The sequence below is a fragment of the Anser brachyrhynchus genome (assembly GCF_964034855.1).
Source record: "Anser brachyrhynchus genome assembly, chromosome: 6".
In the NCBI taxonomy this organism is placed as follows: Eukaryota; Metazoa; Chordata; class Aves; order Anseriformes; family Anatidae; genus Anser; species Anser brachyrhynchus.
The window spans coordinates 18,979,436-19,007,358 of NC_137700.1; the positions used below are offsets into that span (position 1 = coordinate 18,979,436).

At 38.3% G+C, this 27,923-nt stretch overlaps 2 protein-coding genes across 27 annotated transcripts in view; one reads left to right on the plus strand and one right to left on the minus strand.

Annotated features, from left to right (window-relative positions):
* CTNNA3 (catenin alpha 3) overlaps positions 1 to 27,923 on the minus strand; it is a 488,015-nt gene that overhangs the window by 225,547 nt on the left and 234,545 nt on the right. The gene's annotated exons all lie outside the window — the stretch shown is intronic.
* The window catches only part of LRRTM3 (leucine rich repeat transmembrane neuronal 3), a 133,480-nt gene continuing 111,579 nt past the window's right edge, over positions 6,023 to 27,923 (plus strand). The window contains exons 1-2 of the transcript XR_013952722.1: positions 6,023 to 6,417; positions 14,759 to 27,869. The gene's annotated coding sequence lies outside the window, so the exon portion shown is untranslated. Of the gene's footprint in view, positions 6,418 to 14,758 lie in introns of the transcript that reaches the window.

A 27,923-nucleotide genomic window follows, 5' to 3' on the forward strand; every position in this document is an offset into this window, starting at 1 on the left:
GTGACAGTGTCCTGCCAGAGACAAAATACAAATTTTGACATGGGCAGCATCATCATATAAGGACAAAAACTATATTTGTTATGAGAGCTACATTTCCTGTTCAAAATCTCATGTGGTTCGTTCTGTTCCTGTCCACTGTATTTCTTCTTCTGTGATGTGACTTCAATGGACAGTGGAACAGAATTTAAAAAAGGCCTAATGAAAGAGGTGAGATTGCCCAAGTTAGACATGTGTACAAGGCTTTGCTGAATCAGAATGAATGCAACTGCACATCTTCTCAGATGCCTTTAACTTTCAGTAAAATTCACCTCTTTATACATCCATGTAGGTAAGCACATTTATATAGAATTGTTTCTCTCCTATAGACTTTTCATTAACATAAATGTAATATTTAAAATAATTCTTTAGTACACTGGAAAAAAAAAAACAAACGTAAATCACAGAAAATCCACAGAAAGTAAAATCATAACTGAAGTTCTGTGTGAATTCCTTGCGTTTTCTAAAGCAATTGCTAACTCAATTTTAAAAATGCCATTGCTTTTTCAAGAGTATTTTTGTTATAGATAATTTTGTATTATTAGCCTTAAAAGAAAGGTATTTTAAAAGGAAAAAAGGCAAAAACATGGATAGTTCAATATTCAGAGACAATTCTATGAAGTGTGTAGTTTTGAAAAGGCAATTCTTTACAATGAAAAAAAACAATTTAAGGATACAAGTGGCATGTTATTACTCAGAGAAACCCCTCTTTCAGACACAAATACAAGCTTGTCCAGAGATAACAAATAATATAGATACTACCTGCTATTTAACTGGCCCACCTGTAATACACGTGAAAACTGAAAACGTAAGGCAGCTCGGTCCAATACAAAGGCAGAGTACTTTAGCTATGAAGTTTACAATCAAGAGAGTAAGCTCAGTTGTACAAGCCATCTCACTAATGCTGGAGGGAGACACACACTTTTAACACTGCTGTTAAACCCCACTCCAGTTAAAACCCTATGTAAACACAGATAAGATTAAAATCACATTATGAGCCTTGCTCCTATTTCTCTCATGACATCTAAAGCAAATACTCAACTTGAGCAAAATCATAGTAACTAGACACTCAGCAGAACAAGATCAACAGCTTTTCTCCAGCTACATTTTCTTGTGCTTTAAAGCCCAGAAATAAGACAATTTCAGACACTTGTCACGTGAAAGAGCTAACGGGAAGTGCCCTGGACTTAGTGAACCAGGAATAGAAAGCTACCATCCCCCTGTTTAAAAACTGCATACAGGGACACTCCTGGGGGACGTTTTCAGCTCAGTTATTACTTTGTTGCTTTATTTTACTGTTTCTGCAAAAGAATCAGATCTACTGCCTAAAGGTCTTCTGTGACTTGGGTGACACGTTGAATCATCATTATAAATACTACGTAGTTATGTCAATACAATTATTCTAATGTAGTATATTGTTTATATTATGCCAAGTACTGCTGCAGAAGAGGAAGGACTGTAAAATACAATAGCAATAATTAGCTCTTATACTGAGCTTTTCGTCAAGTGTTTTGTAAGGAAATCAAGTACTCTTCCTTTATTTTCAGGTGAAAAAAAAAATAAGACATAGAACAGTGAAGTTACTTGGCCATCACCACCTTCAGGCCAATAGCAAAACCAGGTATAGAAAATAAAAATAAAATAAGTAAATAAGTAAAAAAAAAAAAAAGCCATCTAGCTCAAAGGACTTATAATTGAAAACAAGACTGAATACACACATGGAGTAACCAACTGTGCCAACAAGGGGAAAATTTTCTTTCCAGCCCAAGGTCTCCCAGTACAAGCCAGGCTTTCACCTTACAAACTCAGTATCCATTGATTTCAGTTGTTACTGTAACTTGCTGCTTTAAAGAAAATGAAATGCAACCAGATCTTCAATACCAACTAAAAGGCTGCCATTATCCAACTACCTTAACAAACTGAAGAGACATGCATGCAAAACTGAAAAAAACAACCTCAATTTACCAAAAGCAGAATCATTCTATTTTACCAAATATCCAAATAACTTAACTCTGCATCTCCCTAGCTTTGTGCTTATGCCATTAAGTCTTACTCTTATAATCATTTTAAAAAAAAAAAAACTTTCAAAGAAAAGAAAAAAAATCAAACACTCAGAAATCTGTTTTAACAGTTTATGTATATCAGGCCACTGAAAAGTTAAAAGCAATATAACTGTGGGAGGAATTAATTCACTGTTTGAAAACAAAATAGTTTGCAGGTCATGCAAACTAGAAAAATTAAAACACATTTATTCTGCTTAACCTGCAACTAACTCTGTGTGGCAGTAGAAGAATGAATTAATTCTTCCATTCCTCATTCTAACAAGGATCTACAAATCAGTTATATTTTCCTGAGCTGACCCTCTATAAATTCCAGAAATATATTCTGCAAATGTTACGGAGTTGGGGCTATAAAAAGAAACAGAACTAGCTGGACTATTGTTGCATATCACAAACCAAGGCACAAATTAAAGATTATAGCAAAAGCTTAAATTTATCTTTCCAAGATGGATGTGTAAGTTGTTTCCAAGTCTTCAGAATGGTGTACATCACATAACTTTATGAGCAGTGCCATCCTTTTCTGTCTTGCTCATCATAAAACACGCAGTAGTGAAAATCATTTTCCATTATTTTGTTCGATAGTTTGGGGGATGAATAAATCTTATTTAACATCTCTAAAGTGACAGTTCTTTGTTTAGATATGAAACTGTAGTCCAAAGGCAGGTCAGAGCACAGTAAGCTATCATTCATGATTTGTTCTTCTCTCACATTATGAAATAAAACTCAGAATTAAGTAAATTCATTTCACACATTCACAGTCTTTAGCATTGGGGTTAAGGTAATAAACAAGGATGCCAGTAAATACAAGTAAGCACCACCTTTCCAACTGCAGTTGATATACCCTACTGAAAGTATACCAAACACAGATGCATGTTCCTAAGTTTGAGTTTTCCTCACATTTTCTAAGGATGTACAACATAACCCCAAAAGCTCTTTTCCTTACTTTTTGCATTCTCAGTTGCTTCCTTCCCAGCACTTCAAAGATGCTGTGGTCAATCTGCATTGTGAAACTCATCATACGAAATTCGGAAGATGAGAATGGAAAAGCCAGTAACGTGCAGCCTGAGACTAAGAAGGCAACCACTCATGCATAGCCATTAAACTACCACAACATGTAATCTAAACAGATTTTTACAAATTTATGAACTGATCTTTTGAATTGTACAACCTCTGATCATTTCTGTCCGTGAACTAATGTGAAGCCCTGACAGTGTAGGCAGTTCTGGCGTCACTAATAACTTGAGGTTTCAAGCTACATTTAAAAAAGGCTGTGCAATATTTATACATATACACATAAATCTATTAATTGTGCCAAACCAATACCTTCCCTAATTGAAAACATTTCATCAGTTGGGGTATTCGGTACAATGACATCTCCTCCCCGAAGGTGGATCACCTGGTAGGAAAAAGTACAATTCCATTACGCTGAGAAGACCAAAACTGGTGTTTGCAACTCCAAAGCATTGTGGCTTACTAAATGTCAGAAAGCAACATGCTTCCAGAAACGGAGCCAAAAGACAAACATGCCTTCATTTTCCAGTGCAGAAGCTGTGTATTGAGGCTGTATGACCTGCTGTCTCATCAAGACTGCAGAAGAAACATCCACATCTTACAGAAACATTCACAGCTGCTTTACTGTCCTGACAACAGGGATGCCTTTTCCCCTACACACATCATAGCTTCACTGTTTCTTTCAGTAGCTTTACCCCATAAGCATATGATTATGGAGATTGCAGGCCAACTTTTAGCACATTTTGTGTTGATAAACACTCTGAACTGACAGGCATTATGCAGTTTGCAAACATACTTGCAGTTGTGAAATGTTTATCATCAGCCAAGACTTTATTAATAACTCAGCAGGACAATCCTGTAATACAGTGCTTCATATGAAGCAAAAATGAAAAGCACAGTCTTTATTATGTTATTCATACTTCGCTTCTGTGGTTCATTTTATAAGACATGCACATGAAATACTGTTTATTGCAATTAAAGTAACATAAAAAATAATTGCTAGTAACAGAGAAATATCTCTGGACCAGATTTTGACTGGCTTCAACAATAAAAAAGGTTCTCAGAAACCTCGAATCAATTACTTCAGAAGCAATAGCCACACAAATAAAATATAAACATAGAAACCTTCCAATGTTTCAGATTGCCAGTAAATATAGGGCCTAATTTAGTACTGGTATATGCCTAATGGGGATTTACTCATGTAAGTGTCAAATAGATTTGCTTAAAGTAAGTTATTATTAAGAATAAGGAATATATGTATGACTTACTTGCAATGTCCCATAGGATTATTTTTTTTAAATCATTTTTAGGCATTTATTATTGTTCCTACAAAACAGACTTAACATTACAATTCTGTTACACTTCACTATGATACAGTACCTTTATTACAGCCAAATTTCCCTTAATTTTCTCAGCCTTTAGGCCTCAAATCTTATAGCACTACATGGTGGTTATTTATTTCCTGTATTTGTTCTGTTTCTAACCTGGTAATTCATTTTCCTCCATAGAGTGTTATGACTAGGTTCACAGCTATTCCAATTTGGATGAAGGGAAAAAACAAGCTTTCACAATTTTGCACTTAACCACTACAAAACTTAAATTTGTTTTCTTATTATTTTAAAATGATTTGTGTATTGTTTGCGATTTATGCCCAGTTGGACCTAGCTGACTGGTACAGTCATAGATCTTTCTCTTTGAGTATCTTACATGCTGCATAGAAGGTAAAATAGAAGTGGAATAAATGCTGGCTGGACACCTAGCATCACATTCAAAACCACAAATTCATCTTTCTAAAGCAACTTATCTTGTTTAGGCTAGTCTCGAACAACTCATGCCTACTTTCCATCCCATTTATGAGATCTCAGGATGTATTGTTTGCATTCTGTTTACAATTTAGCATTTGACAACAAGTTGTGGGGAGGAAGGAATCATCTGTATAAGGAATTTAAAGATTAGGTATCTTCCAAAGTCTATTCCAGCCTTTGATATTTTGATGAAATTCATTGATCTTTAACAGTATAAATCAACAGATTAAATTAGAAGCACTGATCTATTTCCTAGTTATTGTCAATTTCTGAAAGACCACAGTGTATCTTTTCTTTGCTACTTTAATTTCGAAGTCTTCTGTTTTCAATAACCAGGTCTATTGATTCATCAATGCTTGGCAAGTCAAAGTGAGGTAAGTTTCATGTAGCAATACAGAATAATCCGATCATGTTTCTTACTCAGTTCAAATCATGTAACTCTTGGTATCTACAGTATTGGTAGATATGCCTGAATGAGTAATGTGCCAGGGGAGAAACAGGACAGGCAATTGAACTCAGCCTAAATATGGCACTTTCATTTGGTCAGATGCAACCCTGTAGACTCCACAGGCTGTACTTAACTGACTCAGCCACCCAACCCTGTGAGGGGAACTTAGGCAGCTAGGTCAGACTGCAGATGACCACACCGGAAATGCTGAAAATTAAACAATGTGAGTTCCACGCTCAGTGTCCCCCCCCCCCCCCCCCAAAAAAAAAAAAAAAAAAAGAAAAAAAAAAGAGTCCCGTTCATTCTGTAACTGAAACTTCAGGTGGGCTCCCAGAGGCCCAGGACCCACGCATGGCAGGAGGGCCATGAACAGGAGGCGACTGCTGAGCCAAAGCTGCTACCTCCTCTTTAACACAGTGTACCTCAGCCTTAGCAGCTGGTAAGCAAAGTAAAATACACATTTTTAATTTTAAAAAAAGTAAAAAGCCGTCCATTCCAGTCATAAACGTTACAAGAAAGTATCCATGTTTCCATAGTTTTAGTCAACGTTTCCTTGCTTTTAAGTCCCTTTTCAAGCCAGGAATGAGGATACAAAGTTACAAGTTTTCAGAACTAAAATCTTTTGTTTGTTATGTCCTAAAAAAAAAAACTTGCAAGATTACCTTTGGGATTGCCGTTTCAAAGCATGCCGAGCCGTGCGGTGCAAATGTCCGCGCCTCAAGAGCGGCGGCAGGGCTGGGGGCCTGTGTGAGGAGAGGCGGTGCTGCCCTCTGCCAGCCATGGCAGCTGCCGGAAAGTTCCTGAAGGTTCCTCCCCCGTACTCCCCACCCGCTGAGTACAGCTGAGCCCCTCACGGCCACTGCTGGTGCCTCTGGGGAAAGGGGTTTCAGAAAGCACCAAGACACCCCATGACAGCAAGCCGTGAAGGAAAACCTTGTGAGAGAGAGCCCTGTGAGCACTGTGGCAGGGAAGGTGCTCTAGGAGCCACAGCAGAGACCCCCCGCAGCCCCTGGGGAGGCCAAGGTGGAGCAGATATTTCCCATGCCTGTTACAGCTGGTGAGGATTTTTCCTGTCTTTATCTCAGCTAGAAAGCTTTTCCATCCTATATTTTACCTTCCTCCTGTTGAGGAGGGGGAGGGAGTGGCTATCCTTCACGGGTCGTCCTGCCACCCCACCCCACCCCCCCTTTTTTTAAGCATTGGGTTCCAAGACAAGTTTCTGTACAAAAAGCCTTGGTCAGATTTCCTGATAAAACCTGCACTTGTGGCTGTTTGTTCGCTAACATAAAATTGTTATTTAACTATAGATACAATCTGTAACTTAGCCAAGAAAGAACATGGCAACTGAAAGCAAGTATTACCTCAGTAAAAGCGGCAAATTATATTTACCTGATAAAAAGCTAATGAGTAAACAATACAGAGATTGATACTTTGCATACCTCTGAAATTCTACTCTCAGAGCTAATTCTATTTTTATTTTGTATTGTAAAGCCATTTCCTTTAAATCTCACTTACTGCCTATCATTAGGTCAGAGAAACAAACATTTTGCTAGCCAAAAAAAGCCTGTTATGTACTAGGCCAAGTCTAAACTAGAAATTTTAGCAGTATACAGATACCAATTAGATATGTGAAGTTTAATGATTTTTCTGTCTTACAGATGCTCGTGGGTTTTCACTGTTATACTTGAAAAAAATGGGTAGTCTGGTATATTTTCTTTTTAAAAGCTACTTTGGTGTTCACTTTAGCTGCTATAAACTGTTTATGCAAGGTTATTTATTTGTTGTTACAGCTAAATTCTCAACAATGTATCTTACAGTATTTTCTACAGACATTATCACAATCAGTGTAGCTTAACCTAAAGCAGCTGGCATATAGAGATAGACTTAACAGATCCAAAGGGATAAAAGACAGAAAACATGTATCTGTCTATGCAAACACATTGCTATTTTCATCTTCTTGGCTTTCTTCTTTTCTGTATTTTTTTTTCCTGCAGAGTATGCTAAAGAGCTTGAACTTTAGTTACAAATAAAAATATGGAAGGAAAATACCATGATTAAATTATGGTAGACTATTTACTGTACTCCTCAAAATCAGCCTGATATTATTCTCAGTTTCAGACATTAAATTCGTGTTTTAAAATTCATTGCCTCTCCTACTGACTTGCGGAAAACGGACTCCACAATCAGTAAGATTGTAAAGTAGGTATGTTTATTCAGCGCTGGGCAACACTGGGGGTAGTCCCGCCAGTCGTGCGTGCCTGAGGCGGCAATTTGCCATGGTTATATGCAGCAAAGAGTTACGTATGCATGACGTTTCACAATACGCCTATACATATTCATAACCTGTCCCCGCTTCGTATTAAAATTAGTTCCAAGGAGTCATTTCCATAAACTGCTCCCATCTGTGCTTGTGCAGTGTCTCCTGGTGGTAGTCGTCGGGGGTCGTGCGGATGAAGGTTGATGACTCTTCCTCATCACCACTAGTTGACCTCTTGTCTTTGCGAGGACTCAGTTGCTCCTTGGCTCTTGTCCATCCGCAGGACCAGTTTCTACCAGTTTCTTAAGATCGGCTCACACTCTTATGAAGAGACTGACCTTGGTAAGGGGCCCAAGGCTTCTTGCTTTAGTTAATTTGCGCAATGCACCATAGTTAGCAAAGACACTAAGTAGCATCCTAGTTTAATGCCGTCAGCGCTCTATCTCTACTTGATAAGATTCTCCTAACTCCCTCTCTCAGTACCCCCTTTTCTAAAAAGTTAGTAAATTCTTTTACTATTTCTACTTCCAATATAGTGTTTCTCTATCTAATACTCTCTTAAAATATCTGTTAGACTCCAGTTTCCGCCTGAGTTGGTTCTTTTTCCACTAGTTTAGGAGTTTCCTGTGCTCTTAAAACACCATAAGGTACATTGGATCACTACGCAAAGAACCCTGGACAAAACCATGACCACGATTATTGTGATAAACAACTGTTTCAGCCAGGTTAGGTTTGGCAACCAGGAAGTTAATTTTTCTACCAAGTCTGTAAATCCCCAGGATGCATCATCCTGAGCTACTGCATGCAAAATTTTATTCTTTTCCCAAATCTTCTCCAGGGCAGTCTCAATCTGTTTTTTTTTTTGTTAACATATACACAGCAAGTTTGGTTTACGACTGTACACAATCCTCCCTCCTTGGCTAAAAGTATATCTAATCCCATCCTATTCTGAAGCACTACTTTGTGTAGGGAAGAAATTTCTTCCTGTAATGCCGAAAGAGCATCAGCTGTGGCATTTTCAGTAATTTCTAATGTGGCTGAGATATTTACGACAGCTTTTTCTAATTCACTTATTCCCAGGGATGGAATCAACCACCTTACAAAACTATGGAATCCCGTGGGTCTCATCATTAAGGGGTTATTTGAAACAGTACGTGTTTGTCTCCATAAGGTCTGGACTATTCCCGGAGTTGGTTCAATGAATATACCCCCTCAAGGGCTAAGATAGCCCCCAATACAATGACCCTTCCAATTTAAGGGTAAGCTTTTTCTAGCATGCCCATCTCCACATAGCCAATAGAATCCTTTTTGTAGCTTGCAGATTTGCGTGAGAGAATTGAGGTCGTGAGATCCTGAGTTCGTTGACACCTACACCATAATCTCTAATTTTAGTAAGATTAAAAGTTCCTACATATTCTGCCATACTACAGTTGTCAGGTTCCTGGGCTAAATAACTAAGTGGACCTATACCTACGCATGGGGTTTTATCATTTAAGCATCTGGTGTATATGTTAACATTTTCGCGTGGGAGTAGTTCAAATCTCTCCCCTAGATGTTCACGATCATCCTTGCCAAATGGACATGTTCCATTTCTTGGGTGCGCAAAGATCAATGTCCACTTCATACTGGGTATGCCCCATACAGGGAATTCTAGGTTGCCTCTAGGCAGCACTGTGCACACCCAACAGTCAGAAAGGTTGAAACTATCACTCACTGCCTGGGTGAGTTTCACATAGGTATTGTGCACCCACTGTTCAGTTTCCTTGACCAATGATACCATTAAGACCGTGAGAAATGTAACCTTCCAGGTAGCACCTGAGTAACCTTCCATGGGGTCTTGGGTGCCTTTTTCACTCTGTTGTGATAGATCCAGGCATTCTGCTCCTTGATTCTGATCGCTGTGACCTGGAACAGTCCTTCCCACTGTGGTTTCAAGGTCTTCTCTGCAAGAGACTTTACATACGCATAATTTCCAAGTTGTATATTGTGCAGTGGTCCATCTAACCCTCCATCCCGAGTCCTACTCACATGCTTTCCAATTTCATCGAGCTGTTTACCTAAGGTCACCATACAGGAGGTCATAATTTCATCCCCAGCTTGCATGGATATCCCTCTTTGTATTCCATAGGGTCGTCCATATAAGATTTCAAAGGGGCTTAGCCCTTCCTTTGCTCTTGGTCTAGTTCGTATATGCAAAAGGGCTAAAGGAAGAGACTGAGGCCAGGCCAAATTTGCTTCCTGTCCCAATTTTACAATTTTCTGTTTGATTAAGTGGTTCATTTTTTCTACTTGGGCACTCAACTGAGGGCAATATTGGAGTATGAAGTTGCCAGTCTATACCCAAATGGTGGTTAATTTGTTGTACCACTCTTGAGATCAAGTGTGGTCCCCTGTGAGAGGATATAGTTGCTGGAACTCCAAAACGTGGTATTATTTCTTGTAGTAATATCTTAGTTACCTCCCGAGCCTTGGCTGTTCTGGTTGGAAATGCTTCTGGCCATCCTGAAAAGGTGTCAGTTAATACCAATAAATACCGGTACCCCCCTTTTCTTGGGCGTTCGGTGAAATCAATCTGCCATTGTTGTCCAGGCCCATTACCTTTTCCAATTTGGCCCATTTTTGGCTTGGGAGTATTCTTGAGATTAGTCTGGAGACAAAGATCACGTTGCTGAGTTACCTGTCTTACTGTGGCATACAAATTAGGCCCTATCCATTTTCCATTAAAAAACTCTTATGCTACTTCAGCTCCCCAGCATGCTTTACTATGTTCTCCAGTTACCATTCAATTTAATATGGTATCACAATTCTCCCATCATTTATTTACGTTAAACCTGTAGGTAACATTTTCCGTTTCCATCTTAGAATATTCTACTTCATTTTCTAAAGCTCTTGTTAATGCCTGATTTTCTGTTCCTGGCACTAGTGCCAAAACTTGGCACTCAGATGCCCATTCAGCCACCCCTTTGGCTCCTGCATCAGCCAATCTATTTCCCCTTTCAATATCAGTATCCCCTGCTTGATGTAACTTTAATGTCAACTTTAGTAGGCAGGTATACTGCTTGGAGTAATTTCAGTATCTCTTCTGCATGTGTAATTGAGGAAGATAAAAGTCCTCTCTCCTTCTAAATTTCCCCATGTACATGCACCACACCAAATGCGTATTTCAAATCTGTCCAAATGTTTGCCAGTTCAAAAGCTCCAATCAAGGCGATGATTTCCACCTTTTGGACTGATGTTTGTTACCGCATATCCTGTGAGGCGAAGTCCCTGGTAGATGAAGCTGCTGGCAACTATATACCAATCCTCTGCATCTTCTAGGGATGTATCCTTTAAGTCTGGTCAGCTGGAGTATACCGTGTCCATGGTCTTGATGCAATCATGAAGGGGTAATCTGGAAACTCTGTTACTAAGGAAAAAGGCTGGGTTCACAGTATTAGTGCTGAAAAAAATTAGTAAACTAATAGTCCATTATACACATTCGTTTTCTTCTTCAGTGGCTATCATTTGCGTATTGCTACAGTGTCCCCTTTTCCCGAAGAGGTCTTTCAAGCTTCAAGATCACAGTTCCCGAATATGGTGGGCTATTCTTGAACCTCTGTTGTAACACTGTCCACGTAAGCTGAGTTTTCCATCCTCTATTAGGATTTTCCCATTCAAAGGCAAAGAGTTTCTGGCTTTCAGTTGCCACGGGCAGGCAGAAAAAGGCATCCTTTAAATCTAGTACCATGAACCCAACTTGACTGTTTTTCTCATTTTGTAATTCCGATCATTTTTCCCAATTTAAATTTCAGGCATTGCAGAAAAAAAAACCACGCCTTTTCCTGTTGGCCAGTTGCTCCTATTACATTTACAGACTAATTAACACAGAGAAAGAAGCTCCCATAACCAACAAAAAATTCAAGCCTCTCTCTTCATTTCCTAGCTTTATTTCAACCAGTGGACCTGCTAGGGTAGATGACCCAGGTCCCCGTCATTCCTGACTGTTGTAAGTTTATCCTGCAGCCTAAGACAATTTCTTTCTGATATCAGGGGCCAATTGCCCTAGAAAGAGTCTAGCCAATTGCCTCTGTTCGTTTTCTGAAGCCAGGTCCAAATTTTTTGTCTGTTTGCTTTAGGCTTTTTTTTCCTTCATTGCATTTCAAATTTGGTCCAAAAATTTAAAAATTCCATAGGGGTTTCTTTTGGACCTTGTTGGAACAGATTTTCAATTCCCAATTTAACCAGATTGTGATATTTACATAATTTCCGGGGTGATTAGGGTCTCAGTGGGGGGGGTGTCGGTCAGGGGAATGCAATCGTTGACAGTTCCCTGAGCGGTCCCATTGGCAATCTGAGCTCACACATGAACTCAGGTTGTTTTAAAAGTTAGCTGCTTTTCTGTTTCCATGACAACTCTCTCGGACCCGTCATGGTCCCTCTGCCCCAGAGGGCTCACACCCGTGACTTTGAGATTTCAGCCTCGGGTTGAGGCAGAACTATTAACATTCCTACATTCTCTTTCCCTGCTCATTCAACTTCAAAAACAGCTCTGTTAAATGCTACATGCCACACAGCCTTTAACACCTTCAACAACCCTTTTAACACTTCCTTTATCTTTCTCCAGCCTGTACTTTTCTAATGCCAACACCAAAGGCTCAGTCAGGGGCCAACTTAATTCCATACCTTTTCCCTCCAAGATGCTGAAACAACATATCAGTATACAACATTTCATCTTATTTTCCTTCTCTCCTCAAAAACAACATTAATTGCAAAATAGTGTTATAGTCGATTGATCCACAAAGTGGCCATTTAGCTTATACAGTGGCCACCACTGATTGCAATACTTAGTGGAAGTCCTCTTGCTTTCTGTGCCCCCCTTTCTAACAATACCCTTCCAATGTGCCAATATGTACCCAAGGAGGCTTTCTTTAAAACGTCTTTGTTTTGGATATTACCCATTTCCTTGATTTCCCATTCCCTTTTATTTATTTATATTAGTTACTGTCCCTTGTTTCAATTTGCACACAAACCTTTTTATTGCAGGATTTTACTATCTTTTCCTAATCTTCTTCCCAAATGTCCCAATTCTCTGGGATTAAACTCTTCTTTTCACATACAAACTTTACTATTTCAGATTATTATTAAGCCCCGTTCCAATCATAAATCCACAGGACTTTGGAAAAAACACCTGAAGCACTCAGCCTTCCATCTTCTACACAAAAAATACCACCTTTTCCACAAAATTTACATTTCAACAAGACCGAATTTCAATCCAAATGCTAATTTTTCTCATGCACTTTGTTAGTAAGCCCACACAAAACAAGGAATCACTCCTGCATATCCATCAATATGAGGGTTTAAAAAGGTATTGAGGCCTAAATAAATTCGCTCTCCCTCTTCTTACCAAATTCCCTGGGCTCAAGCCAGAACCACCAAAGAAGTGACTGTGTGTTCTACCGCTTTGGTAATCAGTCAGCCCCGCTCCCCCAATACAACTGACCAAACACCACCGTGAATATACCAAAACTTCTAAACTGTTACTTAGATAATACTCCCACCTTCCTCCTTGTCACACTCAAAACATTTAAGAACAAAATAGGATTACAAGATGCACCGCCAGGCCCCCCGTATATTGGGCACCACCAATCAACACTTGGATAAAACAGCACTTCTTTTCAGTCTGTCATGCGCTTCGTTCGTCTCCAGCCGTTCCCCTCGCGGAGAATACAGAACCGCAGATCAGAACTTCTCACTCTCTTTGCAGCAATGCTGCATCTCACTCACACAGCACAATCACGCAATCACACAGAGTCCCCTTGCACTTCTTGTTCATACCACAAGAATATATCACTTAAAACAATAACCAAACTTGTTTGTATTGTCTCTGGCCATGTTCCTCCTGGAGTAACTCACTTCACAACAATACTTTGTCTCAAACACATACACAAATGCTTTCAACATGAGATACCCAGACATCCACAAATAAGACATACAATTATTAACACTCCAATTAATATCCCTCCAGCAGCTGCAAATATTACCCAGATAACCTTGCCACAATTTTGAGAGGCCCACTTACCCTTCTCCTGCTTCTTATACAGTCATTAGCAGGTCTGTCCTGGCTCCCAAAACTGGGATGCAGCAGTAACCTCGGATTTGCTTGATCTGTTCCCAAGATCGCTAGCGGCTGCTCTATAGGTCAGCAAATCCCCCTTGACTCTATCAGTCAGCAAATACCCCTTGACCACTCTATCGGTCACCAAGTCTCCCTTGACCACTCTATCGGTCTGCCTGTAGGGTACCCTCCTCCCATATGGGGACTATGCTGCATGCCAGATGTCTCTGCGCAATTTACCTGCTGCCCTGGCCACGCATACTACTTACTGTAAAACATAGTGTTTGTCCGCGGCTTCAGGAGGTATTTGTCTGCTCCCGCGGTGAGCGGCTGAGAGTGGAGGCTCCTCCGAGGAAAATACTCAGGGTGCACCTAGGGGCGTCCGCTCTGCAGTCAATCCCACAGCCGAGCAGAGCGTTTCCTGCCTGGCTCACCAAACTGACTTGCGGAAAACAGACTCCACAATCAGTAAGATTGTAAAGAAGGTATGTTTATTCAGCGCTGGGCAGCACTGGGGGTAGTCCCGCCAAAGTCGTGCGCGCCTGAGGCGGCAATTTGCCACGGTTATATGCAGCAAAGAGTTACGTATGCATGACGTTTCACAATACGCCTATACATATTCATAACCTGTCCCCGCTTCGTATTAAAATTAGTTCCAAGGAGTCATTTCCATAAACTGCTCCCATCTGCGCTTGTGCAGTGTCTCCTGGTGGTGGTCATCGGGGGTCGTGCGGATGAAGGTTGATGACTCTTCCTCATCACCACTAGTTGACCTCTTGTCTTTGCGAGGACTCAGTTGCTCCTTGGCTCTTGTCCATCCGCAGGACCAGTTTCTACCAGTTTCTTAAGATCGGCTCACACTCTTATGAAGAGACTGACCTTGGTAAGGGGCCCAAGGCTTCTTGCTTTAGTTAATTTGCGCAATGCACCATAGTTAGCAAAGACACTAAGTAGCATCCTAGTTTAATGCCGTCAGCGCTCTATCTCTACTTGATAAGATTCTCCTAACTCCCTCTCTCACTATGTTTGGCTCTTCATCTGTTTCAGACTGGAGTCTGAAAGCAGCAGCAGAAGGTCCTAACTCCTCCAGTGACGGAATAATCTTCTCTCAGAGGACACCTCCAATTGCATCTCCCCAAATCGTGGCAGGAATCCAGCTGGGCAAAAGCCATTTCCTCAGAGCTGAACTGAGGGTGCTTGATGGTGGACAGTTCCATGCATGTGGAGTGGCACAAAACTGCACTTGCCAGTCATCAGCACATACATTTCTGTTTGTATCCAAGAAGACACAACAGTACATTTTCCCTGAAGACCTGAGTTAGTTCATTCCAGGCCAGCATAAATAATGTATTTTTCTAAACAATTAAGTTAATTTTGCTTATTATTCAGAGCAAGAGCTGGGTGTGCTCTACAAGTGACTCATGTACAAGCCCTTGACTGAACAATCTGAAGGAGGGTGTATGTATTTATGCAGAGGGACTATAAAAATGGGGATAAGTATAACATGATAGTATGCACAGCCTTTGTTTGCAATACATTTTACACTGATGGATTTCAAATAAACGAGCTATCGCTTCACCAGTCACAGGAAAAAAGCAAAATGGCACATTACTGAGAAATGCTATCTCAAAACAACAGCTGTATGCATACTTTGACTACAAATGTAACTGGCAAGCAGTCCCAGCAGCATGGCCTATTCTGTCGTTCCCTACAGGGAATCAATGCCTGATTACATTTAGCATGGCTTCTCTTTTGCTACCTTTATTTCATCTGCTGTGAAATCACGATTCTCCGTTTTCATTTCTTCCTCAAGCTTTCTTTGTCCTTGAATTCTTCCAATTACTAATTCCATGTTCACAGTCTGTATATCTTTTAAAAGCCAGAGCCCACAATGGAGGTCTGTTATGTAGGCTTTTCCTCTCCAGCATCCTTCCATCACAAAGATTGCAAAAAATCTCATTGCACCTAATTTGGGGCCATCTCACTGCCTTAAAGACAGTCACATGTGAATAAAGACAAAGTTTACCATCCTGTCTTCACTCCTCATCTGGGAGACTTGCAATGACCACGACAGTAGCCCCAGCTCCCACATATCCTCTGTAAAGATGCCAACTGGCCCCTCCAGACTTGGGGATCCTGGTTCTGTTGGGTGACTTCAAGAACCCAGCAGGTTTCCAGATACCTAAAATGCTTTTTGAGGGCATCCAATAAATTCTATCCCTTTGAAGTCATTCTAGATGCATTATTGTCATTTTTGTGTACTGCAAAGGGTTTCAGATACACTTCTGTAGTGCCATAAAAGGTAAGAAGTAACATCTGGTTTTAGAAGGGCTATAAAAGCCAAGAAAGTTAGCTAACATTGCAAGGTGTGCCCTGTAAATCTACATGATCCCAGCATACTAAGCACTGAACACACACTCACTCAAAGCAAAAAGCTGTGCCTTGCATCAAAGAACTTACTCAGCAGTGGAAGGAACATGCCAACCTCACTAAAGCACTTTCATGTTGCTGGTGGAGGTATCTGTTTTTTGTTGTTCACCTTGCTTCCTTTATAAAGGTAATATGAGAAGATACATAATATGTGAAAGAAAGAAAGAAGCACACTCCTCCAAGTTAAGTGTGCTCTCACATCAGTATTCTTACCTTTGAGATCATAACTTAGCTGATGTCTGGTATACTAAGAACACATTGACATTGCTACAGTTAATGTACAAGGATTTCTTGTTTACTGAAAGCAAACCAGTTCCTCATAACAAATGCAATGCTGAATACCTTGAAGAGTAAATGGATTTTCTGAGGTTTCTAGAATGCCCTTGAGACTCATCTATAAATCTTACAATAATACCAACTAGTATATTGACTATTCTGCTGATGTTTCTCACAAAAAAAAATATTTTCTGATTTTTTTCTTATTATACCATATATTCAACACCCTACAGAATAAGATATGAATACTTCCACAGGAGACAACGTAATTTGATGTGAATTATGATGTGAACCTAGTGAGAGAAAAAACAGCTCATATTTATGGCACATCAACTTGGCCCTTCTTAGAAGGACATGTAAGACCAGACAGGCGCTTGAAAAATGAGCAGAACACCCAAGAAGAGTGATTTCCTATGGATTTGTATTATATGCCTAAAACCCATCCCATTTTGTCAGTCCTTCCTCCCACTTGTCTTACTCATTAAACATACACAGCACGGGAAGCCTGGTGTTACATATGTGCTGATTAACCATGCAGCTATGCTGACCAGCTAACAGGCTGATGACTCCCCCTGTAGCTAATGTCTCATAACTACTTTATATTCCTTGGAAGCTTTAATGTGGACCTCTCTCCTCCAGCTAACATCTGATTTTTTTGTACTTCATTGTAGTGACTTCAATATTCAGTGAAATTTGGCTGAAATCAGTCAGCAATTCAAAAATTATCAAGGGGGGACCCAGAGTAGGCAACGTAATCACTTAACCCTTAATTTTCATAAGATACCAAGCTAAATAGTTGGATTTTATAAAAGCACTGAGCTTTTTTTCAAGCTAGGAAAACATTTAAAATAATGTTTTAATTTTAAGTATGAAGGAGTCCAGTTAAATAAGCCGTAGCATAGCATAGCAGAAGATTTTGGAGTTCAGTAAAACTTTGCACAGCAAAAAAATGTGAGAACCTTTTCATATTGGTCTCACCTTCTTCCACCAGGAAGTGAAACCAGCACTGGAAACGGATGGGACAGGCTTAATTTAAGCAAAGACTAAGGAGTCCTTCTTGGTTCCTGCTCTGATGATGTAAATAAGACATTTCTCCTTCTTTTTTAGAAGGAATTACATTTTGCTTATAAAGATCCCTTTTAACCTACACAATGTGTACAGTATTGTTTTAGCGTTCACCCAAATCTATATACATGCATTTTTAGTCTCAAGCTAGAACAAAATTTAAAAATTGGAAAAAATCGTATTTGAGGATTTGTTATCAGTAAAATACAGTCTTACATTGCTCAATAAGAGCAGCTAGAGTTGTGTTAATGATATTGCCTGCAAGAGTATTCCATAAAAGCTAAATAGCAGCATATAAAAATACGTAAATTACTTTATGCAGTAACCAATTATTTAAAATACATATGAATAAACAATTTTAATCTACCATTAAAATGACATTGTATTTTTACTACCCCCCGCCCCCTTTTTTTTCTCTCTTAAACAACAACAGAAAATGTATTGCCTTGAAAAGAAGTTAGCTGTGTCTGTTAAGGACATATACTGCATTATAATAGAGTGCAGGAGTAGACTAGTGCAAGAAAGCCTTTCATTGACAAGAAGGAATGCTCTTAAAAAATACCAAAGGAAAGAGTCAAATGAGTATGTGACAAACGAGTAGGTTTTTAAAAAGTTTCATTCATCTCATTCAACTACTCCAAAACTCAATGAAAAATCATATAAAAATAGAAAATGTTACTTCCTGTTTCCCAGACTTCCAATTCACTGATTTTTTTTCATGAAAAAATGTATGATTTTCCTCTAAGAGTATAGTACAAGTCCGGTAAGAACTATTCAGTTGGTTTACAATACTCAAGAAGGCAAAATTAATCTTTGCCATAGTTCAACCTTTTCTAACTAATTATTAATCTAATAATCTAATTATCTTGTTAATCTATCTGAAAGAGCAACCTAATCTATCCAATACAAACGCTACCTGTAAAAATGATGCCATATATGATATTTGTGCTCACATGCAAAGCTTTTTGAGATGGTCCCCAAATTAACTCAGTTAATTTAAACCCATTAAACATCAAAAACATCAAATCCATTAAATGGGTTACATTAAACACATCTATATCAAAAAGGTATATAAACAAGTGTTCGGGACTTCATATAAACACTAAAATATGTATAAGACATCAGACCACAGGTTCGCAGCTGCTCATTATCCTATCTTCTGGCAGTGATCAACCACAAACAAGAGAAGAGTGTAGGACAGAAAAAGTACACACTGATACTTTCTATAGTATGTGCTTCCACCTCTTGACAATATACAGCATAAGTGACTTCTTGAGAAAGAGGTGGTATCCACCTCTTAGTAGAGATTCATAGCAGCAGTGAATAAAAATGTCTTGCTGCTAGCTATTAATAATTCATTACTATTTAGTTAGTCACTGAATCTACAAGAAGAAACAATACTCTACGACCTAGGTGGCCAGCTGCACACCCTGAACAATAAATTGCAAATAATGCAAGCAAACAGACAGATTCTGATTTTCGAAACAGCTGCAAGGTTTAAACAAATAATTACTGAGTGGAGGCATAACAGAATTCATCCCAAAACGTGTTATCCTTTTTGTGCTGCAGACTGGAAATCTCAGGCTAAATCAAGATACCCATGTGAATTTCTCCAGGTAGTGTCAATGCACAAAGTCAGATGCCACTTAGTGACGGCACTCCACATTCCCTATATAATCATCAGGGAGACAAGTTCCTAGAGGACAATTCAGAAACATGATGCACAAAAAGAACAGATACCCAGAGGTAGCCATTAGGAAGTACAAACCACAGAGTTCCATCTTTTTTCTCCCCTCACTTCAGAGTTTAGATACATGTCTTAGGACAGCATGACCCAGCCTGATGTATTTTCAGCACAGAGCTCTCAATTTCACGCCTGACCACCAGATGAAAGAATAGATTTGGTACAGCGGTTTGGTCCCTCACACTGAAGAAGAGGGATAATGCAGGTGCCATGGGGCCAAAGACTGCTGGCAGGATAGTCCATTTACCCAGTCCCCGCTCAGGACTGTTTCATCAGACCTGAGATGAAAAGCCAAAAATTTCACTGACATGAGACTGTTCCTTGGATAACTGCTTCCTTTGTAAGTGCACACAGATCCACCCTTCTGCAGTCACTCTTCTTTGTAGTGCACCTACCTCACTCACTCAACACTACTTATAGATTCGTTCTCCATACGTAGGGGAACTGTATGCCTTGGAGATTGGATTCACCAGGGCTCTATGCTTCCTGTATTTATCTAGATCTCTGATTAAACCACAGGTTTCAGTAAAGTTAACAGTTAACCCTCTTTAAATGCAGTGTACAGCTCTTCCAAAAAAGAACTTTCTATTGCAAATGCTCATGTGGCTTCCAGCCCTTCCTGCTATTTTGTGATGGTTCAATCTGGTGGGAAAAAAATAATAGTTTAGTTGTAGTTGTTGCATTCGATTTCATTTTCACTAGATCGGACTTTTTTTTTTTTGTCTTTTGGTTTATAGATGTTAACAGCAGAAACATCTGTCCCCAAGATAACTTCTCTTTGTAAGTATTCTCATCACTGCAGCACTCACTTGGGATTTCAGTTCTGTTTTGCACCAGTTATGAAAATCAAAATCCCTGCTCTTTATTCCTTTAATATGGACAGATTACCCCCAAATAAACCTTATTCCTGCCACTCTGCCTCCCAATCTATCCTGCCATACAGCCTTGAGTTCTCAGTTATCCCTCTGAGTTTTGATTCCTCATGTTTCTGTTTTCACCACTCTGAGGCTTCCAGCTCACAAATCTCACCTCCTAATCTCTCTTTTCCTCGAACCATTCCTTCTTTGCAATCCACAAGCCCAGTTGCTGTCACTCCAAAACATCTCGCTCTCAGTTTTGAGATAGTGTCATGCTTTGTTGTAGCATCCAGAAGTAAAAATGCTTTTGGTTTTCTTGCTACCTCTCATAACTGTAGTATTCCAAGGACCTGACTTTACTTGAAAATGTTTCTATTTCTATAAGATTAATTTTAGTTATCACATACATATATTGTCTCATACTTACGCCTGACTGAAAAAAAAAAACAAACCACGAATTCGTAAGTATAGTTATTTTTGCAATGCACTAGCCTAAGCCTCCTTACCATGATTATTTATACTTTTACAGTGTATTTCTGAAGTTCAGCATCGCAGCTCAACCTACTAGTAACATTCCTGTAACTTACATTCCCCGTTTTGACTGTGACATGACAGTTCTGCAGAGTTGCAACATTTGCATGTTTATTTGCCCATCAAATGCTAAATACTGAAGCTAATATTTTCATACTTTACACACAGCAATTACAGGTTTATTTCTATAAAATATATAACAGCTCAGTTGCTAGAAATGGCTCATAAACCCAGTTTTTTTCCTATCATTTCATTTCCAGATCCTACAGTTGAGAATCAAGCACCCAAAAAATTATCTGTGTTAAAGCAAAGTTTCCAGGCAACATGGTGATAGAGTTTGATACATTTAAAATATCAATGGCAATGACTGACAAATAGAGACTTCAAATCTCGCATTCTAAACCTTATTAAACTCTTCCATAACACACAGAAGTGCAACTATTTCTACTAAAAAATGAAGTTGGCCCTGAGTATGAAATAAACATTTGAGAGCTGATGTGGAATGGCTAGCCATAGGATCACAATTAATGCCCTATGGCCCACTGAGGATTTAAGAAAAGCAGCTCACTGAAGTGACACGGATTTCCAGGATCATCTGAGCTTACATTGAAGATTTTCTATAAAATAAAAAGTTCTATTTCTCTGGCTTTCAGTAGAAATCATATAAGTTAGTTACTTAATCAATGGTAATTTGACAAACCAGTAAACCAAAATGCATTTTTTTCAAGTATAGAAAAAACTTAAGTATTAAATTAATTTACAGCTTATCTAAATGCTAAGGCATATACCAAGTATTAATTTAACAGAGAAGTCTGCTTAACACAAACCATATAGTTCTGCCCAAACTGATATTTATCAATTAGAGGTGGAGTTGGGATTTCTATTTTAAAACAGTGGAAGCATGAAGATCAGCACACACCTTTCCCCTAATTAGTTCTTAAATACTTTGAAAATACAGTATACCTTCAGGGAAAGAGCATTTGTCCAATCCCACAGACACACTGTGGATTAGAAGCTGTACCTCATCACTGATTTTTCACTGTGTCACCTCAGCAGCAGCTGCAAGCATGACAGAGGTGATGGCTGCAAATTACATTCAGGTTAACCAACGTTAAAAATTTTTCTACCACTGGTGTCATTTAAAGCTATAATTTGTTATCATCAATAGGTTAATGTGATTTATAACATCTTCCTTGGAAGAAAAATAAATGTCTTGATAAAGTGCCTTTTCTACAGTACCCTCACTTGAGCATCGAACCATTTGGCTGTCATTAACTGAGTCACATTTGTGCAGATGAGGAATTTACCAATAAAATATATGAATGCAGTTATCTTGTTACTCATTTCTGATTTTCAGAATCTAAACAAAACAATAAAACTACTGATTTCTTTTATTGATATCAGCCCACACTTTGCAATAATGTTAAGCTGCTTGCAATCTCTGGGAATGTATGCAAACATTATACATTTTAAAATTCAATGTCATTTGAAAGTGCTAATACAATGAGTATAACAAATTAAGTCTATTCTGCAGATGTATGAGTTTTTATTAATTCCTTATTTATTAGGCTATAGTTAAATACAGTTTGTGTACTGATTTTAAAGGAAATACCTTTCCATAGTTCTGAGGAATGAACTGCCTTTTGCTGCATCAGCAAAACTCTGAGTAACAGATTTCTAACAGAATGTTTCTAATTGAAATTCAATTCAAATAGCTTCCACTGTTGGAGACAATTTGCTTGAAATCTGAGAGTTGCGTCACCAAAAGCGTCCAAATAAATCACTTTCATACACAATCAGAAATGAACAAATGTTGTTTTTACAAGGTGTCATTCCCACTGAGACCAGATTGGCAAGCTAGACTCTATGTTCCTATAATTCCTTCCTTCCTCAGGGAACAATTTTTGCCATAAAAGTTTTATTCCCATTGAATAATCTTAGCTTCCCTTAAAGAAAGAGACCTTTTCTTGCTGCAGGACAAAATGAATTTTAAAGATTCTGATCTGAAGTTTAACGCATTCCATGTGGTATCCAATATCTTCACAACCTGACTATGTTACAGTCCATCCAGACAGTGTATGTTGCTGAAGTCTATTTACTGTCTTCCTCCTCTCTCTTTGTTATATTTGACTTCTCTATGCAGAAGGATTCACCATGTATTTCTGGCTCCCAAGCTGTCTTTTGACACAAGCCTAAGTAGAGGGGAAGAAAACCAATGTGATGTTGGGTAGGATGACTACAGGAGACTTTATGCAGAAACACATTCCATACACAATAAAGGAAATAGTTTTACTCCATTACAATGCATCATTAAGTAAAACAGTGAGGATGGAGAGAGAAATGGACATTTCATTCCATAAACTGTGTTATAACTGAAAAAACCTGCTAATAACAACACTACTAAATATTTAGCTAAGCCAAAGAAATATCTCAAAAATTTCATCACAGAATGTGGACAATTGTTTATTAAAAATGTAAACATCCTAATTCTGAAATCCAGAGTACAGTCAGGTTTCTCCCTTTCTCTAATTGTTTACTGTCAATTGTCTAATATGCTTCTCTCATCTGTACTACGGTTCACCTTTCATGTAAAAGCTGGTGAACTACCCTGATTTATCAGTGTATAAAATGTTCGGAAGCTGACGCACCACCATTCTAATAGCAGTGAAGCTACTGTAGATACTGTTTGTTTGACGTGATGGCTTCATAACATCAATTTACTAACAGCAGCAATTCCTCTCAACTTTCCAATAAAGTCAGTATGGTTCACTAATGTCTAACCATTGAGCTGTATGGAAAGTTAGCCTATGCAATCACAGTTACGAAAAGAACTATCATACCTTCTACTCTTCCAGTCTTCTTGAAAACACTTGCCATGTCCTTTCTTCAGTGAGATTATAAACTCCTAGGACTGGGTTTAACCCTACCTGTGTATTGTCCACTGTCACTACTCCAGCCAATAATTTATGCAGTAAAGACCTATACAGAATTTGTATTATATTTATTTAAAAATGATGTTAACAAGTGTTGGAGATTGATAATCTAGAGTCTTTCAATCCCTGAACACTACCCATTCAGTGGTCCTAAATGCAGACAGTACGCTAGCTACTCTTGCCTAACACAGCATTACACTTTCTATTTTGTGAGCCTTAGCCATGATGAGCTGCAATGCCTAATACATAACACCTAACTGAACAGAGTAATAAGCCAGAGACTTCAAAATCAAGCATTATACTTGACATTTTGAATTTTGTTCCAATCAATACCTCAGAAATTGACTTTTCTTTTAATCTGGATACCCAAATGATATAATTAAACTGAAAGATTATGTGAACTCCCAACAAGGAAAGGGCATCAGAACATGTCCTGTAGTCTGTGTTATGGAAAAACCCTAATCAGCAACCACTTAGTATTTAAGAACATCAAACACATCCACCTCAGTGACTACAGGACAATCATGCTAGCAGTATGGACATGGAGTTCAGAAGAAATTATGTACAGAATATTAAATTACCAAATTTTGGATTTGGTTAAATGTCTGACAACAGAACTCACAGCTGGATTTGGACTGATCAAAGTTTTCACCACTACCAGTTCATTGTAGCAAGTATGTCAGTTTCCTAATCTAAATGTAGTCAAGTACTCTGATACAGCAACAAATTACTTCCTATCAGGTGACAACTTTCCACCTTTGCCATATGTGATAACTGCATTACTGTTACCGTTAGTCTCAATCAGCTGTATAAATGCTTTACTCCTGTAGAGGCAGTAAAAATGCCATTCAGCTTCCTGGTCAGGTTGATGGCTGGACTTGATGCTCTCAAAGGCCATTTATAACCTAAATGATTCTTCAATTATTCTGTGATTCTATATGGGAAAGAAGGGGAATGAAACAACAACTTTCAAAAACTCCACCCCAGGCTGTAATTATAAAAAAGAATATATCTTCCCTGATGAGAGCATAGGGACAAAGAAAAGAAACTGCTTTGGAACTGAGTGGAGGAGAGGAACATGGGAACGTTGCATGTGAATTTTCCCCATTACTCATTCAAGGTCAATAGCAAACAGAGATTATAATACGGAGGAAAAAAAAAAAAAAACTTTGCAAGATTTTTTAAGCTTGCACTGCTTTAAATAAAATTAATCCTAGAAAATCTGAGTAGCTCTCAAACTGGGTTACTAAGGTGGAAAAATGGAAAAATGTGGACATTTTCAAGTACCCCTCAGAATACGAACTTCAGAAAAAGAACAGAAATTTGAAAAGTGCAGCTTAACAAATGCTTAATCTCAATGATTCATCAGTAAAAGGAGGGGGAAAAAATTATTGCATGGCAACACTGAAGTGGTGGGAGTTTTATCTGGCGGAGAAGAAATAAGGAAAGGAGTATTAACCACGCTATGCCTTAAAACAAAGCTGTTCATTTTTTTTCCTTCCGAACATGTTTGAGTGATTACAGAACTCTGGAAAATCCAACACGGAAAACAGGCAAATGATAATGTAAAACACTTCTGAGTTTAATATGCTAATGCCTTTCTTGATAAAGTTATGGCAATTACACAAAAATTCTTTGGCTACAAACGCTCAGGTTTAATCTGAAAATGACATAATATCAGAATAGGTAATGAAAACATTTATTTGGATGGGACCTCAGCAAATATTCCTAGTTCTTCCCAAACAACCAATTTCTCTTGCCCTACCCTCACTCTGACAGTACTATTGACATCAACCCAAAACAGACAACTCTAATCTTTCTCTGTCCCTAATCCCATCTACTTCCACATAGCTTCAGTAAATAATGAAATGTTCGTAAATGATGAAATGATTCCTCCTCAGTAAGTGCAGTGATATTCCTTGCCCCAACTATATCATATCTCTGCTTCTGAGTACCTTTCCTAGCACAAGAACCTGTAACTAATCCTGCACATGGCACATCCAACCACAGCTTCAACTGTAACTCTAAAAAAATGTAATTGAAAATAATTGCGAGGAGTTCTTCTGCTTCCACAGAATCAGTCACATAACAGCTGCAGGAGCCTTCATCCGGATAAAAGACAAGCGTATCAGTGTCACACAAAACAAGATGTGCAAAACTGGTCAGAAATTAGACCATATTGTAAAAGTGATAATGGCTGTTACTTTGTGGAGGCTTCTGTATATACAGTAGAGAAAGGAAGGGAGAAACATCAGAGAAGCTGAACTACAAAATAATCTAAGAGATCTAATCTCATCAAATCCTGAGACTGTAGTACCCAGAAAAAGAAACAAAAAAAAAGAGGGGAAAAAAAAAAAAAAAACAGAACAGAGTATGCTTTTTGGGCTCAGTCTTGCTGAAAGAGTCTTGAAACAGTACCAATGAGGCTTAAATCAAACTGCTATTTGATTCCTGCTGTGTACAGAGAAACTGGTGCTAACAAAGAGAATAATCTCTGACTCCAACATTTATCCTTCCTCCTAAGCAAAGCTATCATCAGAACTATAGCACGTGTCTACCTCTCACGTCAAAAGGAACACCAATACAGACAAATGCCCAAATATACCTACAGCTGTGAGCCTACTTCGAGGAAGGATTCCTAACTTTACTTTCCAGTCCCTACAGTTTCAAGAATATGTTTTGTGAATTTTTACTGTGTGTAATCAGAATAGCTAATTTGAAAAATGACCAGTAAAAAGAAAACATATTCAACTTTCTTGAAGTCCAAGACAAATAATAAATTACAATAAATTCTAGACATGCCTAAACAGTTTCTAGATGTTAATCTCTAAAGACATTAATCTATTTACATTGCCTAAGCAGACAACTCACCAAAAAACAGATTGCAATGTTATCTATGAAAACTAGTTTTCTCGTTGGCCTGTGTTTACAGACCTTTTTTTTCAAATCAGTATTATATTTTAAAAACTCATGGTTCTACATAAACACATAATATCATTAAATTAATACATTAACTATTTAATTAATCATATTTTTACTAAAGTGCTGTTCAACCTAATCTGAAATGACTTCTGGGAAAGCATCACTATATTTTTCATTCATAAAATGTGTTTGAAGTTTCGAGTCTTACTACAAGAATCCAAAAAGAAATCAGATCAGTGGGTGAAAATGAAAAACATTTCAAATTCAAAGAAAAGCAACAATTACTTCTAATATTTTACACTCATTATTTATTTATAGAATTCCCATTTCTCTCCATGCATATATATATTTAGACTAAATGAAACATTCATGAATTATCAGCTTGAAATACTTCAAATAAAGCTGAAACAATTTTATACTCATTTTGAAAATCATCACCTTGTTAAATAAACCTTCAATCCTTGATTTTCAGATATACTTTTGGGAAAAAGAAAATTGAAAACTAGTGAACTTTCCCTGTCAGTTTCTAATATACACACCATAAAATCTGACATCAATTTACTAAAACAGCAGTTCCTATTAAACTATATATATATTTTTAATTTCTATATGGATGCATAAACCATCTGAGCAGTCCAAAAGCATGCGAAGAGTCACAGCTGATGCTCTTCTGGGTGAAAAGCTCAAAATACAAAAGCCCAATATGGAACAAGACATTAATGTAAGGAAGGGAATTCTTCTTTGGAGAGAAGTGTTTCTTAGTGATAACACACTCATTTCATCTGTATTTTGTTGATTTACTTGTTCCACATTGACAAACATTACTGTTGAGACTTTATGGGTGAGATAGCATGTCAGCCTCAAAGACAGTCGACAATGCACAGACACTATGATAGACCTTTGGTACAGCAAGTAGTCCTGACATCAGAAGAAAAAATCTCCATTTCAAATTTCAGTGGCTCCCTCTCTTGAAGAAAAGGCCACTAAAGAAAGCACTGAAGAGCTGATACATGACTGACTACCATCTTCAAAGACAGTCTGAAGTAGAAGGAGGAAAAAACACAAACCTTTACAAGGCTAAAAACGTAAGGACTGGAAGCACAGGTTTCTATTTACTTACCAAGTATGCTGTCCGTATTTATAATTTATAACAAGGATTTTCAAGAATTTATAAAGGAGAGATTTCAGGATTTTGAGAAAGAATTACATATGCAGAAAAAGTCTCATCATTTTAAATTAGTAAAATCTACTGCCTGTTCAAATACAGGTGGGAAATAAAGCTAAATAGGTCTGGAGAAGCTGTTCCCAGTTTAAAGGTGGTAAACGTAAGGTAGGTTAACATACAATAGTGACCATGTGGGCAGCAAAATAAGATACTGTCCTATGGAAACAAAGTTAAAAACATACCTTCATCTCATAAGATGAAAACCAACATGGTCAGCAGCCAACTAAAA